At 49.6% G+C, this 23,500-nt stretch overlaps 1 protein-coding gene across 8 annotated transcripts in view; it reads right to left on the bottom strand.

Moving 5' to 3' along the window:
- Window positions 1-23,500, bottom strand: part of DAB2IP (DAB2 interacting protein) — a 127,725-nt gene that overhangs the window by 61,475 nt on the left and 42,750 nt on the right. The window contains exon 1 of one of the 8 annotated variants that reach the window (XM_021414093.1): window positions 4,250-4,400. The exons of the other annotated variants lie outside the window; for them this stretch is intronic. The gene's annotated coding sequence lies outside the window, so the exon portion shown is untranslated. Of the gene's footprint in view, window positions 1-4,249; window positions 4,401-23,500 lie in introns of those variants that run through there. 8 annotated transcript variants of the gene reach the window in all.

Genomic DNA, 23,500 nt, shown 5'->3' with positions numbered 1-23,500 from the left:
CCGGTCTATCCAATACGGTCTCCTGGCCCCAGCAGTAGCTAATAGCTGATGTTTCAAAGGAAGGCAATCTTGTTAACAGAGGGAAAATATAGTTCCTGACCCTTGAAGGCAGGCAGGCAGAGCCCTGAAACTTTTGATTTATTCTTCCTGCTGATGTTCGTTGCTTAGCTACAAATATTCTCAATGCTCATAAAAGGCTCTCTCCCTTACTCCTCCTCACCGCTATGTTTTAAGTCCAGCCACGGTTTATTTTTCCTGAAACCTAGGTGATAAGATTTCATGTTTTAGTTCCACCTAAGGCGTAGCACTCCCTCCTCCCCCCCAGCACCGCATCACCACTGCCAGCACGGGGCAGAGGGGCCAGGACAGAGAATCACGGCATGGCTTGGGTCAGAAGTGCCCCAAAGGTCACCCTGCAACACAGGGATGGGCAAAGCCAGGGCTTCCCAGCTCCGGTGTGGGAGCTTGTAAAGAAGAGACGAGAAATGGAGGAAAACAAACAGAAAGCAACAAGCCTGAGAAGCACACAGAGCCTGCAGCTAACAGCGACCTGCTGGCAGTTCACTCCACGGACCCACCGAGGTAACACCAAGAAAGCCGGTGGGTCTGACATGCTGAGGGGCGAGACATACAGAGCAAACGGCCCCGTCCCCTCCACTGCACACCCCCCTGTCCCCAGTCTCTCTGCCCATGTCCCCAGCTGCCAGCAGAACGTGGCTCCAACCTTGCAGCTCTGCTGCTCCCTCCTCTGTGGGGCTGCTGTAACGTACAGCACTGGTCGGCACCGGATCCATCTCCCACTCCATCTCCCACCCCGCAGTGTGTTTGTGTGCCGGACAGGAAGAGGCCCTCAACAGGTGCCATGAGTCAGGAGGAAACAATAGCCCAGCCTCGCAGGGATGAATAAAATGACTGCGAAAACAATAACCCTGCAGAGCCGCCCCTAGAACACAAAGAGCAGCTCCGGGTAGGAGCACTGGGACAATTGTGAGCACCAGCTGTTGGGAATGGGAGGGCAGCAGAATTCAGTTGGGTTTTTTCCTGTCTGCTGAAATTAGGGAACAATGGGCAGAGCCCCTCCTGGCAGGGCAGGAAGCGGCCAACGGGAGCGTGTGGGGTCAGCACCCACAGCCCTGCTGGGCAGGGAGCAGCGGCAGCAGCGGGGGGGTTCCTCCCTCCCCAGGATGATGTGCGTTGCTGCGGGCTCCTGTTTGAAAAATGCTTTGAGGTCTCTTTACTAAACACTGCTAACAGAGATGTCTGAATTATATCGAATGTTAAAAAGGGTTTTATGCTTCCACCGAACAATGCCCCCTCTACTTTGAATTTTAGAAGTCAGGCATAGCCGTTTTTGTAGAGACAGACAGGTGGATACGATTTCATACAGCAGGACGGGGGATGCTATGCAGAGCTCAGGGAAACGGGTGTCAGCTGACTTGACAATGCTATCAGCGCAGGAGCCAAGAGCCAATTTTAACTCATTTTGCTGTTGCACAGCCCCTTTAAAGGACCTGGGAGCAGAGCTGGGCCATGCTTTGTTGCTCTGTGTAAGCATGGCAATGAAGAAACAGAGCTGAAGGCAAAGGTCTTCTGCTCAGCCCAAACCGGATGGCAGATCACTGTGACCCCAAAACTACTGGATAGGAAGCAACAGGCGAGCACGGGGCCGTGCTGTCACAGTCTGGTGACTGAATGCTGGAGCAATATGAGCAGCAGACAGCACCTTTTGGGCTAGCAGTGCCTCGTGGTAGGTGAATGGACAGCGGAGCACACAGCAGCGCTGGCAGTCAAGGGGCTCTTTATCAGAATTGTTTTCTAACTAACAACCTCGCAGTGATGCCAAGAGAGAACCAAAAAGCTCCCAGTCAGCACTGCACTGCAATCAGTGATTAATTTGTTGCAAGACACTTTGCTTGCTGTACATGACAGAGCTCATAAATTCTCATTTTTATTGATGTTGTCCTGGCCGAGGGGGCATGCTGGAAGAGGCTGCCATGCTGCAGGCGCCCTGCAGAGCTCCTAGGACTGCTGGCACAGCGCGGGTGGCCGCAGCCATCAATGCCACCAGACTGGGACAGCCACAAGAGACTCTCTCACTGGCTGGGAGCGTCCTGCTCCCACATGGCAGGCAATCTGGCACTGCCCTCTCTTGGCAGGTTCTACAGAATTTGATGCCCTAGGCTCTACTCGTGCTCACCGTGACGAGCCACAAGGAGGACCATGGGCTCACCAGGCCCTGGCTACTGCCCTCACTATTTAGATGTGCTCTTTGCACCACTCCTCCAGACCGCAGCATCCTCACATCTAAAATTAGGATGGAACAAGACGGTGGCTTTGTGTTTTGCTATCTCAGGTGATACAACGCTTTTCTGAACAGCTCTTCCCAACACAAATGACAACTGTGTTGTATATTGTTAAATCTGTCATCAAATTGCAAGTCTCAAATGGTGAAAGTCAAAGAGAAGCAAAGAAGGGGAGTGATTCTGTACAATGCCCTGGGGAGTTTAGGGAGCCTTTCAAATAAGAAAAGGTGTTTTTCCTGTCACTTTCAGCAAAAGGAAGCTCTCAAAATTACTGAGTGCTTTCTCATCCCACTCACCATCTTCCCAGCTTCCCAAATACGCACCATAGGGCCACAGGAGCCTGGAAGCTGCTGTGATGACAGCCCAGGCACACAGCGGCCGCGGCTCGGACACAGTGCAGCAGTGCAGCCCCATGCAGGGGCTCACCAGGAGCAGCTGCGTTCACTGCTGCCCTCTGCCCACACCGCTCCACTCACGTCTCCCTGCTCTAACCCTGCTGCTAACCAGGCCCAGCAGGTCCCTGAGCCTCCCAGGAGCCGATGCTGTTCCCCTCTCGTGGGCGCTGCTTCCACACTCTGGGACAGCCCCTGCCGATGCTCTCAGCTGCTGTGGGGCTGGAGCACAGAACCACAAAGACACAAGGAAAGTCGCATCAATTTACCTCTGAACATTAACATGACCACTAATTACCGCTTACTTCATTACGCTACAGTCTGATGGGAGCAAGCGCAGGTGCAGCCTTGCCCTTCCCCCCCCCTGCACATCACCTTCCTCACCCCCCCGCAGCCCCCAGCCCCCGGTCCTAGCAGTCAAAGTCACTGCCTTGGCTCTGCCTACCTGCTCCCAGATGCACATATTCATATGCTGTGTTTTCCAGCTGTGATTATTATTTGCTGAATAGTGAATGGTCCAAAGGGCAAAGGGGGTTCTGCTGCTGTTTAAGGCATGGCAAGCACTGCTTGTCACCCTGCTGCTTCTGGGAAAAGAGAGATGGGAGGGAGCAACGTTCCTGCAGCCTGATGAGGACACAGATGCTTGCCAGACTTCAACCTGAAATACTTTCCTTCTTTCCTTTCCAACAAAACCCTTTTCCGCCCGGCGCAGGAGGAGCGGAGCGGACAATTGGAAGGGAAGTGGGGAGCGACCAAGGATGGGGGAGGAGAGCGAGGGAGAGAAACCCGCCCGGCTCCTTCAGCCCCAAACAGAATGCGAGAAACCAACTGCAGAAGGGATGAGTAACAAAGACAGCTTTCAAAACCGTGTCAGGGTTGTGCCTTTCAGGTTCACAGCACGGACGTCAGGAAAGGACATTCAGTTTCACAAATTACATAAGTTTTAGTGCAGCTCCCTTTAAAGTTTGCTGTGCTGTACTCTCACCACGTACACAGCCGCCCACACACACCCGGGCTGCTTGCAAACACACCCTGCCCCAGTCCACAGCAGTTCCTTTTTTACAACCACGCAGAATTTCCGAATTCTCCCGAGCAATCTGAGCAATCTGAGCAGTCAGTCAACCTGCACGCAGCGGCGCAGCGCTCTGCTCCCTGCCGCCGACCCCTTCCACAAGAGTAGGTGCCATCCACACAAACCCCTTTGCCGCTGGATTCCTGCACCTTTCTTCCCTCCTCACCACCACCCACACGGCCGCCCCGCAACCCGGGCACAGCTGTGCCGGCGGCTGAAGCCCGGCACGGTGCGCGATGCTGCGGCCCCAGCGGCTGAAACAATGCACTGGAAAGTCAGGTTTGTCCATATCTGCTCGCTGGCCCACTTTAGAAAAGCAGTGCATGAATACCAAGGATCTTCAAAGGTCCAGCTTCTCAAATCTGGATCAGCCACATCCCGACCAAGGCCACCAAGGTGCTGGAAGTACTTCGTCGCTGCAGTGCCATCGTTATGTGGCAGTCCCAGCAACCGCTGAAATGAAAGGTGAGCAGACGACTTACCTCAGCCTCCACGGCGCAGAGCAACAAGCCCAGGGCAGAGCAACAAGCCCAGGGCAGAGCAACAAGCCCAGGGCAGAGCCGCAGGCCACGCTCCGCGGGGCACTCAGCTCCGCCGCGGGCAGCACTCGGCCATTCCTGGTGGTGAATTTTCTGCTCGCGGAGCTCTGGGCTGCACGCCTTCCTCTGCAGTGATAGCGGGATTATTAAAGTAAACCGACTATTGCCCTTTGTGGAGGGAGGGGGGAGGGAAGCTCGGCCCCTTCCCTTCCTTTGTAATTCAAACCCTTCCTTGAGGCAGCTCTGGAGGAGGCATCTGCTCCGGCCCTTCCCGCTGCCCGCTGCAGGTGCTGGCGGCCGTCCAGGCTGAGCGCACCGCACCGCTCTCGGGTTTACATGGCAAAGAAGCTCCTTCCTCGTTACACTTCATCTAGCACGCTCCTCTCTCATGTATAATTAGTGCAGTACAGGAAACACGCAGGTAAGAAGGGAGCCTCAGTACGCGCACGCTCCCATCTCCTTTCCTCAGGAGCAGCTCCCAGCCGCTTCCAAGGCATTCCCCATGCAGCAGCTCCCGGGAGGACCTGGCTGGGCACCGTGGGCACCGTGGGCACCCATCCCCTGCCATGCCCAGGATGTCAGCCCTGACCCTGTTGCTGTCAGCCAGGGCTGCAGGAGCTCAGTGGGGTCGGGCAGCACCACGCTTATCGCTTCCAGAAGGCTGTTCACCTTAAAGGCTGAAAGTACAAATGCTGTCGGCTCAGCTTGCAGCCTCCTTCCACTGGTACAATTCTCATTTTAAATTATAAAAAAGTCCAGGCACGCAGGAATACATCCACAATGCAGGCATATCGGAATTAAAGGACATCTCCCTCAAATCCTCTTGAAATCTAAACTGCCATCATTAGCCACAGCCTGTGTGATAATAAACTCGAGTCCCTGACAGCAACGAACGTATCTCATCTCCCCACGTTCCAGTCCCACAATGCTGCGCAGTGCCCTGGCAGGCAGCCCCACTCCAACAGGTTTTCCTTCACTCTGTCAATTAGAAAATTCTGGCGAATTACAGGAATAAAAGGAAAAAACATGAATATTTTGGGTGAGTTCCCACAGCTCCCCGTGCCTCTCCCCTTCCCGACACACAAGCTGCTCAAGGCAGTGCTTTTCACTCCCTTCTGATGGCAAATGTTGAGATTTGCTGCTCCAGCACTGAGCACAGGCAGTGGGAGCAGCTGGGTTCCAGCTCATGGGAACGGGCACTGCACGGGGACGTGCTCTTCTGCAAGGCACATTCCTTCCAAGAGAAGAACGTGGAAGGGCAGAATTGCAAAGATGTTTTCTATTACATCCCTATTCCATGTCCAGACCTTCTGCTGGCAGCTTGGCTGCGACCTGTGCATGCCCACAACATGCATTTCACTGTCACTCCAATGCAAATAGCATCTTCCTAATCTACCAAGTGCAATTTGCACAGCTGGCTTTTAGGACACAAGAGCATCAGCTGCTCTCAGTCTGTTCTTGCACCAGAAATCACGATGCATCCAAAACTCAGGTACAGGAAACAAAACCCTTCTGCAATCCCCACGATGAATCCTGTGTTTGCTGTCTGCAGGCTAAATGCTGCTTCCCTGAAGGCCAGCGGTTATATTCCCACCGACTTGGCAGGAGCTTTGGTTGTGCAGCAGCCATCGTGGGCTAACTGCAAGCCGCCCATTCCCCATTTTCCAGCTCACACCGACTCCAGGTTGGACAGTTATCAGACACCTACAGTCTTAAGGGAAATATTAAATGAAATGATTAAAACACAGACAGTTAAAGTCGAGACTGGTAAAAAAGAGAAGCCGGGCAAACAGAACCCAAAAGTCATGACACGAGGAGCTTGCTTTTCTTCTGTGTTACACTGGTGTAAAATCAAACTAATTCTGCTTATTTTTTCTCGATATACATGTAGCATAATAAAATAAGAATTGACCCAGCACCAAATATTCCCTGTCCTGGGAATGGTTCCCAGCTGCTAGCACCACAGAAGGTCCAGCAGAGCCTGGGAGAATGAATCCATGTGCATGCTTATCTCCTAATTTCAGACCATTCATCACCCTTTGCCTGGAAGCAACAGTTAATTTACAATAACTCAATGTCAAGATGGCAGTTTAAAATCCTCCTGAGCATTGCCCTAGGAGAAGATTTTGTCCTGGCTCTCTGCAGCCGCTGTGGATTCAGCTGAGCCTCTCTTTAGTCACTTAGTTTTAGAGCACAACAGAAACAAAGCGGGAGAGGAGACCTGCCAGGCTGCAGTGAGTTTGTGCCCAAAGCCATCAAGGAGTCGTCTCCCCAGCTCATTCCTTTGGGACTTCATAAGTCACAGAAATTACAGGCGGAAATGAAGAACACGGCCAATCAGAAACCCTGTGTGCAATGGAGATTATTCCGTATGGTTTATTGTTTTCTCCAGACTAGATTTAGATAACACATGAATCTTGCTCAGAGGAGGGAATACTTCCAGCCTGGAGCAGAGAAGGACGTGCCCTGGGCTAACATCTCAGAGTGCAGCTTTCTGAAGGGACCGTGACCTGTCCCTTACGTCCTGCACACAGTGACCCGGGTCCGATCCCAGGCCCCGAGCAGCGCTCCCTGCACATGGTGCCTCACATCCCTCGCTCTGCTTCTCTCTCCCTTACTTAGTTCGGATGTGGCTTTATCTTTTTGTTTTAAGGACTTTGCTTAGCACGTTTTGCTAGCACTGATGGCCCTTGTCACTGATTGTCCTTTTATCAAGGACAATCTGCATCCAATGTTTTGAAAGCAGTCATTCTAAAACCTTCAGGTAGTGCCGTAGACAATGGCTGACACGCCATCTATGTAAATCAGAAGGTGTCTAAAGAGAGTGTTTACAAGCAGAATGCTGCTAAGAGTCTGCCTTGGTTGCAGATAACGAGGCTGAGACAATGACAGATCTCCTTCCCCTTGCAGCCAAGAGCAGCTCCTTCTGATTGGCTTCACTGTGTTTATCCAGGATGCTGGGAGAGAGCAGGCACCAAATATGCAATTAATTGGCAGTTTGCAAGAGCATATTGCCTAAAGATAAACAGAGTGGGTGATCGTGTCGTATGTAAAATGGCTGAGTGCTGCAGATGTAGTGTTGACCCAGTTTAAAAAAAAAGGGATTTTCTTTTGTTCTCTTGAAAAATAATTGTATTCCAATGAGTACTTTGTTGCACAGTCCCTCTGGCCTTTGAACATTTCGTGTGTGTAAGCCATTCCATGTTCTTCCTTAATCTGGAAGTACTTAGTAAATTAAGAATTTGCTGAAAACTTTTCCTGCTGACATCAGTAGAACACTTCACCAATTCAGATTGTTGAGTGTGGCAGAAGACGAGCGCCTTGCAACGTGGCATTAACGGCCCTCACTCTTCACAGGGGGTGTTTCGCAAGCAGGAAAATGAAAGACGTCATCGGGAAAAAAAGCACAAAGATGACATAAAGTCCAGATTTGGGTAAGGAAATAAAGAAAACGAGAAAAACACTGAATGCTGCTTGGGAGCTCAAGACAAACACTGGGGAAAATAGCTGAGGCTGGAAAGGGGAGGGAAGGCTGAGGTAATGCTGGGGAGCATGAGAGCCTTAAGAAAGGGCACACATGCCATGATCAGAGCAGCAGCATGAACTTCTGGATCGAATGCAAGGCACACGTACTGAACAGTGAGAGGATGCATTAAGAAATGTCCTAGATGCTGACTTTCAGGCTCCATGCCTCGTAAAGCAGAGCAGAGGCCCACACAGCTACCAGGCACACCAGCATGGGCAACAGAAATCGATGCCCGCACAGGACAAAAGGACACTTGTCTCTCTCCTTTTTGTATTTAGTGCTATTAAACTGAAGACTAAAGCATGAGACAAATCTCTCACTTCATTTTAGCACGACCACATTGGCATCAACAGCACTGTTCAGATGGAGCAAGACAACAAGTCACAACCTGGCAGCTCCACTGCTGGGGCCAACACACAGAGATTACATCTGCCCTGGCCGACATGACGGCTTCAGAAATGCCTTCCCTGGAACTGCTGATCCCAGGGAGAGATCCGTGCAGCACACCAGGGCTTGCTGCATGTCCTCGGCCAGCTCCTGGCAGCTCCATGTGCTGTGCCCAAAACTGTCCTTCCCTCTCCTTCACCGTGGGCTCCCCAGTGCGCTCCTGTGGGCCGGGCCAGGCCCCACTGCGGTGTCAGAGTGCCCTGCAGTTCTGGTGTTTTTGCATGGCAAAAATTCTGCTGTGCTTTAAAAATCTTTTTCTCTCAGATCAAAGTTTCTGTATTTGAGCACCTAAAATTAGCTAGCAAAACAAGTGACATTTTGTTCGGAGATGCAGAACTTTCATTGATTTTAATGGATTCAGCATCCCAGAAAAGTAGGCCGCTTATTTATGTACCTACATCAGCATTTGCTTATGCATTGACCTTATGTTTTGCAAATCATGAGACATCCGCACGCACCACTCTGTTATTCCCTTTATTTCTGTCAGCAATCTCATTCGAGAGGTGGATTTCAGCTCTAAATGTGCCTTTTTAACTTCTCCTCTATTTAGCAAAACACTTGGACACCAGCTTAACATCTTCTGTAGAAAAGCGCTTCACCAAAAAAGCACTGATAGGTTTCTCCCCTCCCTTTGGCTGAGATGGGGCACAAATCTTTGGCTCCTCACAGAAAACTTTCTGTTCCTGCTGAGCGGCCCAGCCGCCTTTGGAAGTGGTCCTGCCCCACTGCAGTGTGCCTGCCCCAATCTGTGCCGCCCTGGGCAGGACCAGGCCCAGCGGCTGCTGCACCGCCTGCGGGAGGAGAGCTGTGTAATTCAGCCCTGGTTGTTTAATGTTCTTGGCAGGAAACAATAGATAAAAATGGACTGGACTTTCTGCCATTAACAATGCAAGTTAATGAAGTGAAATACTCTTTGCAGAAATATTGTGACGGATATCCACAGAGTCAAAGGAAGTCCAAGAAGTGGCGGGGCAGACAGCGCTCAGACCTGACTGCGAAGAAAAGTCCCCGTGGCCCTCACCGCCCGACCCTGCGCCAGGGCACGCGGCGCACGTCAGCGTGCACTGCTTTCAATGTGCCCAGAGCAGACCCACAGAAGCCAATGACTTGGCACTTGCAATGACGGTGACATGGGAGCCCAGCACGCAGACAGCAATTCCATGGCAAATCCCCGCAGCCTGTGTGGGCTGCTAGCCTCATAGCCCTGTAGCCCCATAGCCATGTTAGCCCCGTAGCCCTGTAGCCCCTCAGCCCCACAGCGCTCCCTGGGCCACGGCCTCCCCTCCCGCGCTCACAGTCCCACGTTGGGAGCAGCTTCAGGAGCAGCTGTCCTTGCTCCTAGCAATGCCCTCCAGCATCAGGATACCGTGTTCCTCAGTGCTGCGAGCTAAAGCTGCTCAAGGAAATGTGATGCGTGCCAGACTCAGGATGTCTAATGGGAGCTGACACTGCCGGCACCAGCACTCAGATGGGAAGAATTCTTCCAACAAGGAAACCAACTAAAAAACATAACTGATGCTGGTACATAGCTTAGAAGGTATAAAAATCAAAACCTAAAACACAAAAAATCTTTACTTCTGTGCAACTCAGAGTTAATTTAAAAACAAGGAAACATTCTAAAGGTCACCTGGATCCTTTGCATGCATCCATATACCTGAAAGGCAAGGCAGTGGCTTCCAATTCCATTTGAGATTTTAAAGTTTATGGATGTTTCTGACCTCATTAAACCAGAGCTTCATGGGAAAAGACAAACAGGGTGACTGGATCAGGTGAAGGATGGTTTTCTGCATGGGCACAGGCTCTGCGTGGTGCCAGCAGCGCTGCAGGCCCAGAGGAAGGCTGAGGCAGCCCGTCACCGAGCTGTAGGGCCATTCCCCAGGGGCTGCTCACAATCCCGTTTGGTTGTGTCACTCCCAATTGAATCCCTGCCACTGTTTTGTTGTGTTGTTCCCGAGCTCGTCCCTGCCTCATCATTTTCTCAAAGTTCCCGTAGATATATCCCCCTAAGACAAGGAAGACTGCAGCTACAGCAGCTTAACCCCAGAGTGTCTCTAACAAATGTATCAGCTGCCAGTAGCTCCGTGTAAGTGCAGAGTTTTACTGCAGTCATCGTAACAGGATCTGTCACTACGGTGTCCTCTGGATGTCATTAATAAATAATATATGAAACCACTCAGGAAGAGGGAGAAAAAATATTTCTCATGTTTTCTGGAGCACGCTGAGAGGCCAATGGCAGTGACAGGGAAAGGAGAAAGTGAAGGGGACGGGCTCGGGAACGGCAGCTTTGCAGTGTCCCAGAGGTGGGCAGGCAGAGCAGAGCATCCCAGGTGACCACATCGTGTCTTAAAGAGTACATAAATGATTGGTATTTGGCTGCTTTTGCAGATCTCTCTCCTAACCCCTGCTCTTTCTCAGCTGCTTTATGCTTACCCTTACTCACAATAAGAAGGGAAGAAGGAAACTAAGCAGGCAGAGGAATGTCCTTTTCAAAAAAACAAGCAGTGAGCTATCCTCAAAACAGCTGCTTGCCAATTAGCTGGGAGAGAAAAAACTCCCAACCCAATGTACAGGCAAGTGAAACACACCCTGTCCATTGGAGAGAAATGGCCTCATCATCATTTACCAAGCTAATGCTTTTCCCTTGTGTGCCAAGCCAGCACAAGGGCAAGTGAGTTGGTTTCCGTTGCCCGTGCGCTTCTCAGACTGTGGGAGACTCAGACCCATCACCCAGCGCTGCTGCTCAGTCCCAGCCTCCCACCTTCATCCCAGCACCTCATCCTCAGCCCCCGAGCTTCACTGCATCCACTTCTCTGGTTTAAAAAGTACTTATCCCAAGAAATGCACAGCCCACATGCGGCCACATTCTCAGCCCCTCATACACAAAGCTCAATGACTTGCTTTAGTTTGCTGCAGCGTATGATGGGATTTCAAAACATGTCACACCTTTCCAAGAACGTGTTCCCGCTCCCCACCCCACCCTTTGCTCTCCACACTGATCTCTGGGGAAGGCTGAAATCCAAATCCATCTCCTGGCCAAAGTCTTTTCATCACCAACAGCTCTGCGGGTGCTCAGGCGCGGCCCTGGAGCTCACTGCTGCTGGCACTCGCTCCCACTCAGCAAATGTCCCACGCTTGGTTGGGACAAAGAGTGGAGCAGATGTGCTTTCCATCAGTTCTTCTTCGTTTGGTTTGCAGGAAGGATATTATTTCCTAAAGGATGAGTCTGTTTATTGGCTGGGGATATCTCAAGTGCATTTATTTTTTGTTGTGAATTTGGATTAGAGGCATTTCCTTGTTCCTGACAGTTGCTGGCAGCATGCTGTAAAAATATGATTAATTAAAGTGTGACTCTGAATCCACTCAGAGGCTTACATTTTTCCTCCTCTAACATTAAATAGAGAAAGGGGCATTTAACAAAGTTGAGATCTTGATGCAGATTTCAAAGCACACTGCAGTTTAGCTCAGCATGGTTGGGAACTTCAACCTTCAACATTTAAAAGCTCGAGGCCCTTGGAGAGCACAGACTTCAGCTTCTGACCAATCCCAAACACAGAAATAAACAAATAGGAGACAAATAACCAAGCGATGCTCAAAAAGGACGTCAGCAGCAGAGCAGAAGCAGTGCTGATTGCCGGAGGGGCTCCTTCTGAGCCCGTGTGACATTTGTACCTTTGCACACAGATCTCCCATAGAAGATGTGCAGTCCTGTGGCACTGAGATTTTAAACTCTAACAATATATTCTGGCTCTTGCTCTCTTCCAGTGAGGACCCACTGGAAACCCTGGAAGACCTTCAAAAATGAGCAGTGTGGTACTTGAAAAAGAGACACAACTTCACTAAATTGAAAAATTTGAATTTCCTAACTTGGACTTAAAAGGTACTGCTGAATCTTTAATGACTGCGTTATAGAGATGGTTCAGTCTGAGAAGGGCTGAAGGTCTTCCTTTGAAGAAGCCAAACTTATGAAAAAAATATACAAGAAAAATGTCTGCTACATTCCAAGGTCACAAAGGGTTTCATGCAACTCTGTTCCTCCTGACTTTGACTTCCTAAACGACAGACACTTGCTAATCCGGAGCACCTACTTGAAACCGCAGATAATTAGCTGGGGATGGGAAACATCTGCTAGACTAAAAACATATTTCTGTAACAAAGAGTTGCAAGCAGCAATGTGTCGCAGATACGGATGGAAAACAGACCATTTATTTATTTGTAAGCATGGAATTCTGATTCAATAAATGCTATTTTTGAGCTTGATTGGTTTTAAGAGGTTAAGTATTGTTCAGCCTTCAGACTGCTAAACTTGGAGAAAAGGATGAGGAATGGGAAGCACTGGTTTTGTGGCAGTTGTTAGCCCACTTTTCCAAGCCAGCTCTCATCCCATTTTTTCCCCATCTTTAATCCCCACGGTCATTTCCTCTGTCTGCAGCACAGCTCGGATCACTACACGGGCCTCACCCAGACACTCCCCTCGCCAGCAATGTTCTCCTGAGAGCTGTAATGAGCAGGGCTATGTCTGGTTTGAATACTGAATATTGTAGGAGGCAACCTGCTAGACAACATGTCCCATTTTAATACGTCCAAGTCACAAGAAGTCTCCAGCACACACAAGGCTCAGAGGTTTTAAAAATAGCAGCTGGGCTGTATGGCAGTGCACGGTGCTGGTGCAGCCGGTGCAGAGCTGCTGCCCAGACCCCAAGGCTGGCAGCCCACGCTGTGCTGCCCCAGATCTATGCTCCTGCCAAGCCTGCAAGCCAACATAACACAAAACAGACATTTGCTTCTTAAGGAAATAAAAAGATCAATGATTCCCCATTGTTAGGTAAGGACAGGTAAACTGTGACGCTGAGTCATCAACTGAGACGGTGCGAGACTAGGAATGTAAACGTAAAATGAAATACACAAAGTTTGAGTGAAAAGACAGTACTTATTAACCAATTTGCATGCTAGCTTATGTGATTTCTATTGATGCTTCCTATTTAATTCAGTTTTTATTCATTTTTTTGCATGCAGATTAAAACTAGATAAGAGCATTGTGATGGGCAGAAGGCTTAACCCAGCAGAACCCCCATAGCATACCATGTAAGGAGCTTGGGTTCATTACTAATCCCAGGAGCACCGCGCTGACACTGGTTTATTTGCACAGCCCTGAACACACCAGAGCACACCGGGGCTCAGCAGACACTGCCCATGCCGGGCATCCTCCGGGAATCCCAGAAACTCCAACCTCCTCTGTCCTCTCTGTGGGCATTTTGGTAACAGAACAAAATTAATCCCCCGACACTGTTCTCTGTTCTTCTCATCCATCCATCCATCCATCCATCCATCCATCCATCCATCCATCCATCCATCCATTCATCCATCCATCCATCCATCCATCCATCCACCCATCCCTCCATCCACCCACCTACTGGCAGTTTCAATCAAAAATTAAATTAGATCAATATGAAGTATCGTGTGTGCAAACAGATGTCAGACCACAATATGCTATGATCAGATCAGATGGGTATTTCCTAGAAAAACAATATTTATCCGTATTTAGTAAAGAAAGTGCATCTGCTCATCCAGAACCCAAGAGATAAGTCTCATAATGAGGGTTGGACACTGCAATCGCTTCATGGACTAAACCCTGAAAAGAACTGGTTTTACTCTGGGAAACAAATACTATTTCTTCCCCCCCGAGTTCTGTGCTCTATCCAAATGCGTCCTCTTCAACAGGTCAAACCATAGGAAAGCCAAAGCTCCTCACACTGCAGCATCCAAACTACCGGCATGAATCAATATTTTGCGGCTAAGACTCCTCTCTAGTTTTGTCCATGGAAGACAACATCTGAGACTCACATGAGAGAACCCAAAGGAAAAAACAAAGCACAACACACCTTGCTAACATTTGCTCCACAACAAAACACAGCACCCAGGTTAGGATGCTAAAAAACAGGCACCAATACATTCCTCCCCCATAAATCTCCTTCCCCCATAAATCTCCACGCTCTCAGACCCTGCCTGGGATCCTCAGACGCTACGGAAAGCAGAAGAGACCTGCTGGGCGCTTGCCTCCTCCAGCACATCCTCAAGCACTGGCAGTAACGGGAGCGCTTTCACTCTCCCGGGGCAGCCTGCTCCCGGCGGATATATCGCGGTACCCAGATAATGTCCTGACGCGTGGATGCCTTCATCCTCCCACCCTGTCCCATGTTTATCTGTCAATTACCCGCCCTAAATTCTTTCACCTCCCCTCTGTTGACACTCTTTAAACACACAGTTATGAAATTCGCCCTCTGTTATCTTGTAGCTGACCTAGAAAACACAAGTGGTCGTGCCCTGTGCTCCGCTCACTGCTCAGGAACTTGCTCACATGGGGATGTTTCCCAAACACGGGATCTGATGGTGCTGAGCTCTGCACAGGCCATCGGGGCCCCATCAGACACCCCCCAAACAGCGCTGATCATCGCTTTAGTCTACTCCCTGCCTCCAATCTAGCTTGTTAGCCATTCCCAAAACTGAATATTTTTTAATTACTGTTTTCTGAGAATTGGGATTATTTTCTCTCTAAATGTATTCATCTGATTATCTCCAGGATGAAATTCATTTGGTTAATTACCATCTTTTTAATTTGTTTAAGACTATGTTTCTATTTCTTCTGCTGTAACACCTCCCTGCGTAGCTCTGCCTGCATTTATTCAGTGTCTGACAGACTCCCATTTTGGGATGCGAGCAGGAGATTTCCATAAACACACACGCACCAAGCCTTGCAGGCAGAGCCAGCAGCCTCACTAAGATCCAACGTGAGAAGCAGCACCAGCCCAGTGCCCACACTGACTGCTCACGGAGCGCAGTCCCAGCCCTGCTCCCGCTGCTGCTCCCACTGCACCCCCACGACTCCCACCCCGCAGGGCAGCCCTGCACATTTGCACAGTGACTCCGAGATTTCAGTTTTTTCAACGCACGTGGAGTAACACTAAAGAAAAGCAGAGAAAGAATCATATCCCATTTAGAGGATCATCCTACTTGATGGTAGCTTGGGTTTAGCTTCAGTTGTGATCCTTCTTCTCGTTTATGCGCATTTATAGTAGAGCATCTCCCTGATTTCACAGCAATGTGTCTCTATTCCAAGGGGAAAATCGTGTCCTTTAGACCAGTGCAATAACATTCAGATATCCTGGACTGAAAAATAAAAAGGAAACACTGCCAAACACTACATGTCGGATCAGAACGAGGCAAGGGGAACTGTCTCTGGACTTCAGCTAGTGTTTTCTCTCTCCCCCAAACCAGATAACAATCCTGCTTCGCACCGTCACCTTTTCAAATCCGTTCATGTAGTCCAAGGAATCCTCTCTAAGAAGCAATCTTTTACAACATCTCATTAATTTGCCAAAAAACTAGCAGATTTTACCTAATGCCTAGCTTATTCTATCATCAGCTTACTACAATCCTGAAAGAGAGGTAGGTGAGCTCATTATCAAGATCTGAATTCCAGCCAATGACACACAAACTGGAAGAAACCTCATATCATTTTACTAGTTTCCTAAACTTTCCTAATTGTAGTAAAAGAGAACAATGGAGACATGAGGAGAAATTTCAAATATTTTGAAGCAGATGGAAAAGCCTCCCAGAGGAGAAGGTGATGGCACCCAATTAAATCACATGCATGAACTTGAACTGCTGGAGCACTACCGAGCATCCATCAGCCTGGGAGCACCGCAGAGCTGCCTTCGCCAGCACCACCCCTCTCCTCGTTCAGAAAGCTGTTTGCCCCTTAATGGGACACATTTCCCAACTAACTGCGTTGTTCTGCAAATTATGGGCTATAAATTATTAATGGTTGAATATAAATCAATTTAGTTCACCAAAACAGTATGTGCTTTATGTGGGAGATGTTTTCAAAGAAAAGCCATCAGCTGATTTGGCATTTTAATCTCTAGAAAAATAAAGAAGCTATTTTTCAGCTAAAAGGATGTCTTCAAACACAAGCATGCACTCTATTTTCTGAAACTGTATTAAGAAATATCATTTATTGGCGGGATATGGTATAGCTGGTAGCTACTTATGGTGTTCCAAGAAGCTGCTTTGCTCCTATGGCTCCTGGGGACTGCTGAAAGGGGATGGACAAAGCAATCCAACTCATGAACCCATCGAATGGCTGAGGGTGGAAGGGACCTCGCAGCCCCCCTAGCCCCACCTCTGCTATGGGCCGGCTGCCCCAGAGCTCAGGCTGCCCAGGGCCCATCCGTGGCCTTGAGCACCTCCAGGGATGGGGCACCACAGCTCTGGGTACCACTGATAGCATCCTATCACTATCAGACCGTGTAAGAAGCTCTCTCTCCTGCTTGTAAGCTCCCCTCAAGTACTGGAAGGTGCAATGAGGTCTCTTCAGAGCATTCTCTTCTCCAACCTGAACAGCCCCAGCTCCCCAGTCCGTCTCCATAGCAGAGGTGCTCCAACCCTCTGAGCATTCCCTCCTCTGGACCTGCATCCTTCATGTGCTGGGGGCCCCCGGATAAGATCCAGGTCAGCGATTCCCCCGGCCTCAGCTGGCAGCCGGAGCCGGGCACATTCTGCAGCTGCACCCCACTGCAGGGGTTAAGGCCTCAGCGCCGGCAGCTCCCGCCCTCCCGCTCCGCGGCTGTCGGGCTCGGCAGGGCCCGGCCATCTGGCAGCTCTCCTGTGGCCCCAACTGCTCCATGGGAACACAAAGCCCTCGCACCGCCTGTGTCTGAAGAGCAGTTCTGGAGCCCAGGGGCCGCGCAGGGGGTGGCGTGGGATGGCCCCCACCTCAGGGCTGTCTGTCCCCCCCCAGCTGTGCAGTGACGTGTGACAGTGAGGGCTGGGAGGGCTCTATGGGGGTCAGCCCGTCTGTGTAGTACAAACAATTCCACCTTACTCTGTTCGTTGAGTTTCACACATTAACACCCTGAGTGTGTTTAGCAGACAAGCCAAAGCTCACATGCTATGCACTTGAGTTTGCTTTCCCTCTGCTCTCCAGTAACGACTCATTTAACAGCAGCACAGCAATTAGAAAATCAATATTCCATTCAGACAGAAGCGTTTGTCTGGAGCATTACTTAAGGAACGTCTCCCGCAGCCCCTCTCAGCCTGGCCCAGGGGGATGGCAGGAGGGACGCTGGTGCGAGGCAGGAGGATGGATCTGAATGCCCACATGGCATTTGCAAAGCGTTTCAAACTGGGTATAGCCGCCTGGGTACGACATTCCACCGATAAGCACCTCTGTGCCAGAGCATGCATATAGATACGGCGCAGGGAAGTGCAAGCTTGCTTTGTTGTTTAATATCATAGCACCCACCTGAAAAAAACAGAGCCTGACACATGTCATAAGGAATTACTCCAAAAATGCAAGGCCCTTAGGCATTAAGGCCCCATTTGTACTGCAGTCATATTAACCGAAAATAAAATAAATAAGTAACAATCACGGCTTGGCTATGAAAGGATTTTCCATTCAGGCGCTCCCTCCATTGCCGTCCCACGCCTCAGCACGGGAAGAGCAGGGGCAGCAGCGAAGAATGGGGATGCAAAGCAGTGACAAGGCTGAGATCACAATGGAGAAACGACGCGATGCGCGGCGCTGGGCTGAGTGCTGGAGCCCGCAGCCTCACGGCACAGCCCGGCCCGCGGCCCCACGCTATATTTAGCAGCAGTGATTATTCAAGCAGGAGCCCAAGCGCTGCCCATCTGCAGGCTCCGGAGTGGGAGCGCGTTTGGATGCAGTCTGCTTTATTTTCATGTTGTTTGAAATGAGAGCTGTAACTACCAATTGTTGTTGTGGAAAACCACTCCCCTGCGTGCGGAGGAACAGCGACAGGGAGACAGTGTGGGCTCAGGGAAAGCCATCACCTCCGCAGGCCTTTAGGGAGCACGGTCACAGCAAGGAGCCCCTCAGCACAGAGCAAAGCCAGCCATGTCCCCTCCCACGCCCTCCGAAAACAGAAAATCAGGCAGACATGTTACTAAATTAAGCAGCAGGAGTTCCTGCAGCAGGGAATACCAGCAATGAGAGCTGCACAAAGCAGACCTCCCCAATCCATCTTACATACCAATTCCCTGGTTTGTTTGCATGCGTCACAATTTACCATCGAGCGGATTCTCAGCTTGTTACAGCTCAGCAACAGACATCAGCTTATGATCGTAACAAAAAGGCTCAATTTTTTGGCAAACTTATCGACAAGGAACAATGTTTATCGACCTGTTTAGCATCACAGGGAAGCAAGGGGAACCCACTGCAGTCCATGGACCGGGGTGACTGGAACCCCAGGACCTCCACCTGCCTGGTGCCAGCCACAGCGCCCCGGCCTCAGCCCTGAGCAGGTCTGAGCAGAGCTGTCGATGCCTGGCACAGAGCTCGGAGCTCCCTGACCACAGAACAACCGAGCTGGGCGCCTGGCTGAGAGAAGCATTTTCCTGTGCACTTTTGGATACAGATATAGACAAGATCACTGGACAAAATAGCCCGGCCTCATCTTCACAAACTTTTGGATTTTTACATATTCGTTTTTTCTCAGGTGATTAGTCATGGGAATAGCTGCAAAGCCATCTCACAATGTTTATTAGGGTGTTTATTAATCACTTTTTGAATCAGTTGGCCCGCCCTAATCTCTATCATACAATAGGTTTTGACGATTTATTTGTATTTTATTCAGTTATCAGGATGAACACAATTAGAAGGGCTCAATTTCTCCAATAAATTTAACTGATATACTCAATACCAAGAACACAAACCAAATTCAATCCTCCCTTCTTTATGCACCGACATTTGTAGAAAGAAAAAGAGACAAAAGGAAGAAGGGCGTCCAGAAAAACTACTCACAGAGCTGAGTGACACATTCTCAGCTTCTTGGTGACAAGGTCTGTGCTTCCACCACATCACACCAGAGGAAACAAAAACGCTGGGGATGCGGGTGATGCAGCACTCCTCCGCTCCTGAAGAAATGGACACGCTGCTCTCACCCCTGTGAGAAGTGCTGGAGCCAGGAGCAGCAGGAGGTGCTGGTTTGGAACTCCGTGGGGCGGTGGGCACGGGGCTGGGGGCAGAGCGGCAGGCGATGCGCTGCGCTGGGGGAGGGCAGCCAGGGGCTTTCCCCAGGCTGGCTGTCAGCAGCGCCGCGTTCCTGCGGAGGGCTGCTTCATTTCTGAAAGTTGTTATTGGAAAATGTCACTATTCATTGTCAAGAGTTCCCGTGATGCAGTAACTCTCATTACACCTAAGCCCTCTCAGCACAAAATAGCCGCACGCTGATAACTTGAATGTATCTGCAGCAGCTGCCGCTCCGCAGACAGGCAGGTTGTTCTACATGCTTATTAGCCCCATTATTTCATAACTCATTCCTCTGCGTCACGCCGGCTCTCTATCACTTCATTTCAACAAAAAGATATGTTCCTCTGAGGCAATAAGGGATGAGGATGGGAGGGATGCGGGGCTGAGGGCGGCGGGCACGGGGCCCTGGGCATGGGGTGGGTGTGCCCACGGGGCCCTGGAGCCATTGGGCAGCCGTCCCCTTCACAAATGATCAGCAAGTAACACGTAGTGAAATAAGGAAGAAACTGTCTACTTACTGGCAAGGAATAGATAACAAAGATGAAAGACAACTAACAATAGATTTAAAAATACTGCTGCTCTAAATTATGTATCATATATCTGACTCTATCTGCAGCGCTCATTGATAGGAGATATAATTGAAAACAAAACCTTCCCAGCGCTAAAGCTGGCTTTGTATCGTTAGGCAGTGAGAGTTGTTGGAGCATTCATGGGAGAGAACCACGCACTGCAGCCGGGAAGCAGCAGCCAGCAGCCGGCGCTGGGCTCCCTGGGCCACGCTCCGCTCAGCTCTCCTGTCACTGCCTCCTCACTCCCTGCCACCACAGCATTTACTGTCACTGACGGGTACGCAGGGGCTCTGCCTCCCTGAGAGGGCTGGAACTGAAACTAATGAGGGGAGTGACAGCCTTGACATGAGTGACTTTATCTAAGGAGGGCGAGACACCCTGCCTCGCTCTGTACAAAGAGCTGTAGGTATGAAGGCATCCAGTTAGAGAGCACTCAAGCACGTGTTGGAATGGGAACAAGAGGCCATGAGAACGAAACAAAGACAAATAATTCCTTGCCCCTTTCTTGCAGGTTTCACTCGAGGACTTAGAGCTGCTTTAAGAATACACATCAAGGAAGCTGCACACAGTCCTGGGAAGCAGCTGTGCTCTTCCCAAAGATCATAAACCATGTTTAAGAGATGGGAGTTAAAAAAAAATTCATACGCAGAAGTCAGCTGATGACTTCTCCTAAGTTACATGTTCTCCTAGAACATGTTAAAAGTGAATCGCAATTGCTAGCCACTCTGCAGGGCTCAAATGCCTGTGTAAATGAAGCCAGAAGTACTTAGTTAAAGGAAGAAGGATTGAGGAGATTAATGGTAGCTAGACTTTCCTCCCTCGACAGCTCGTGGAGCTTAGAATAGAACAGGGATGCAAGAAAGCAATTAAAAGAGCTAACTTAAATAAATCTCTAAGTGCTGAAAGTTTGCCAGCACATACCTCTAAATTCTTTTTCAGTGCATCTGGGCCCCTTCCTCTAGGGACTTTCTAACAACCTCTCAGACATCAAGATAATTATTGCAAAGTGTGACCCAGACTGTGGTTACTGGTGTAATCAGAAAAACCCCTTGAGGTTTCACATTAGACACAATCTCACCAGCAAAGCAGACTTTCAACTCTTGGCTAACATTTTTGTAATGACTAAACTTAAAATTACATTCTCTACGACTCGGCAGCCCGGCGGGTTGGGTTTACACCGGCTGCTGCAGGACTGCCTAGCCAGGCCTCAGTACCCAGCACGCACCTGCTGCCGTGCAGCTCGAACAGGGGAGAAGTTGGGTGATGGATGGAGAGAGACAATATCTGAATGTTCTTATCATAAGAGTAGGATATCACTAGTAAAGTTCTCCTGCTTTGGCAGACTGGGCACATCTGTTCCCTTGAAACATTACCTAAGCAAAACTGGCTCCTCTAAGATTTCAGCTCCTCAAACTGATGGAATTGTTTTGTCTCCTTGGGAAGCTTACAGGCTGCAGTGGATTTGCTGGCTCCCGGTGCACAGGGAACTTTCACTGCTGGGATATCAATCCTCTCTTGGTTCTAACATGCAATCTCCAATTTAAGCAAACAGGGAATAAGGAAAGAAATGAAATACTAATTGCAATCCAAATTGCTCTATCTCCTCTCCACCCCCGCCAACCCTCCTCCGTGCTCCCTAATCCGTAAAGTCTGAGCGATGATCAGTGAATAATTAATTCTGGCTGAGCGCGAGGTTCCGTGCAGTTGCGCAGTGCGGTGGGACGCCCCTGGGCAGTGCTTGGTGGTGCCCCCAGGGCCCCGTGCCTGCAGCCACCTGGCGCTGCCCTCAGCAGTTTCTTGGCCAAGCCCCCTGTGCTCGCCCACCTTGACACTGCACAAATGTTTCCGAGATGACTGGGAGCGTTAATGAAAGGTACGGCAAACACGCCAGGCTGTGGAGTCATCACGAGCAGTGCCCCGTCAGCAATTAGACCTGTTAAGGTATGGCGTTAAAGTAAGCATTTCAGCACACGGCGGAAGAAATAAAACCTGCTGCAGTGTGATTTTAAAAGCATGCAAAGCTGGCGTTCTGAAAAGAGAAGTGTTACAACAAAAGACAGCTCTCAAGCAGCCACCTTGACCTTCTCCATTGGTCCAGAACACCCCTGTGTAGGAGAAACGCTGCACTGCACGTGGCCCTTCCCTCGTGCAACGGTCCTAAAGCAAACCCTGTGACCCAAGCAGCACCAGGCTCATGCAGGTGACACAGGGCAGCAGCACGGAGCCGTGCCCGCCTGGCTGCGAGGAGGCTGCTCTGCAGCCCGTGGACCACAGCCCTCCACTGCAGTGCTCAGAAGCACTGCGGTCTTTTAAAATGTTGCTCTCACCTTGCCCAAAATATGTATCAATCTTTCTATTTTTATGTATATGTATGTGTCATTGAGAGGGTTACTATACAGCGACACATCCATAATGGAACAAAGCTCCCCGCACAGCAAGGACGGCAAAATATTAATTATTCAAGGTAAGAGTTATGTAAATCATTTGGTAACTACTGCAGGACTACTTTGCAGAGGGACTCCTATGGGGAAGAAGCACTGAACGCTTCAAATAGGAGATGTGTGTAATCTCTCATGTACCAGCAGCAGAGCATGGGGGTTATTGCGCAGGGCCAGCATAATCCCAGAGACATTTGTAAATGCGAACAAAGGGGACAGCCTGATCTAATACCTGTGGCTCTGTACCTGCTAACACACTGGCATCATTTTGTGAACAAATGTCTCTCTCCTGCATGCCATCAATCACGTACAACGCATGGCACCTCCCTATCTCACAGAACTGCTTATGTAACACATGTGGATTAAAGCCAAATTCATAATTCTGGCCTTAATTCAAATCAGTTAAGTATTTTTTTGAAACAAATTATATTTTAATTCTGGCTAAAATGCACTGCCTTAGTTCAATTAAAGTGAATTCTTCCTTCTTTTCATCACACCTGACCTTAATTTTACTGTAGAGAGCATAAGTAACAGAAGTGAGATGTTCTGCAATTGTACTGAAAATGAAAATTCTCAACACTGGCAGTGAGGTAAACAAGGCCATACCACCAGCATCATAAAAAGATACCCACAAGTGAACCATGTACTTGAAATCTCGCTAATAATCATTTCAGAAGAGGCTCCGTGTGGAAAGGCGTTATCAAAGGGTGCAGGATGGGGAAGGACAGAGGAACACATTTTTCCGTGCTCTGTTTTTTTCTCCCCTCGCGGTTGATGGATGAACTTGACAGAGTTATTTCATATTCACAAGTCTCGAACATCATTACACCCTGCGCTCTGTACAACCGAGTGCCGGCAGCGAGCTCGGTGCACGGGCTGCCTCCAGCTACAATCAGCAGATTTCTGTGCACCACCACTGCAATATGAAATTGGATAACAAGATATACATGTCAAACATCTGCGTCCTCCAGCACTCAGAACAAAGGCTTGAAAACCTTGTCCACCTCAGCTGTTGGATGCACACTTACAGAGGTCTTTGCCCCTCACACGGGCCTTCCAACCAAGGCCTCGCAGAGCTTCAATGAAGAACAGAGCCAAGCTTGTTTTTAAATATTTCCTCCTTCCAATAGACACCTAATACTGATTGCCAGTAGAACATACAGAGTA

Source organism: Numida meleagris, chromosome 16 (genome assembly GCF_002078875.1).
Source record: "Numida meleagris isolate 19003 breed g44 Domestic line chromosome 16, NumMel1.0, whole genome shotgun sequence".
NCBI lineage: Eukaryota > Metazoa > Chordata > Aves > Galliformes > Numididae > Numida > Numida meleagris.
The sequence above is the reverse complement of the archived record's forward strand: the minus strand, read 5'-3'. Positions and strand labels throughout refer to the sequence as shown.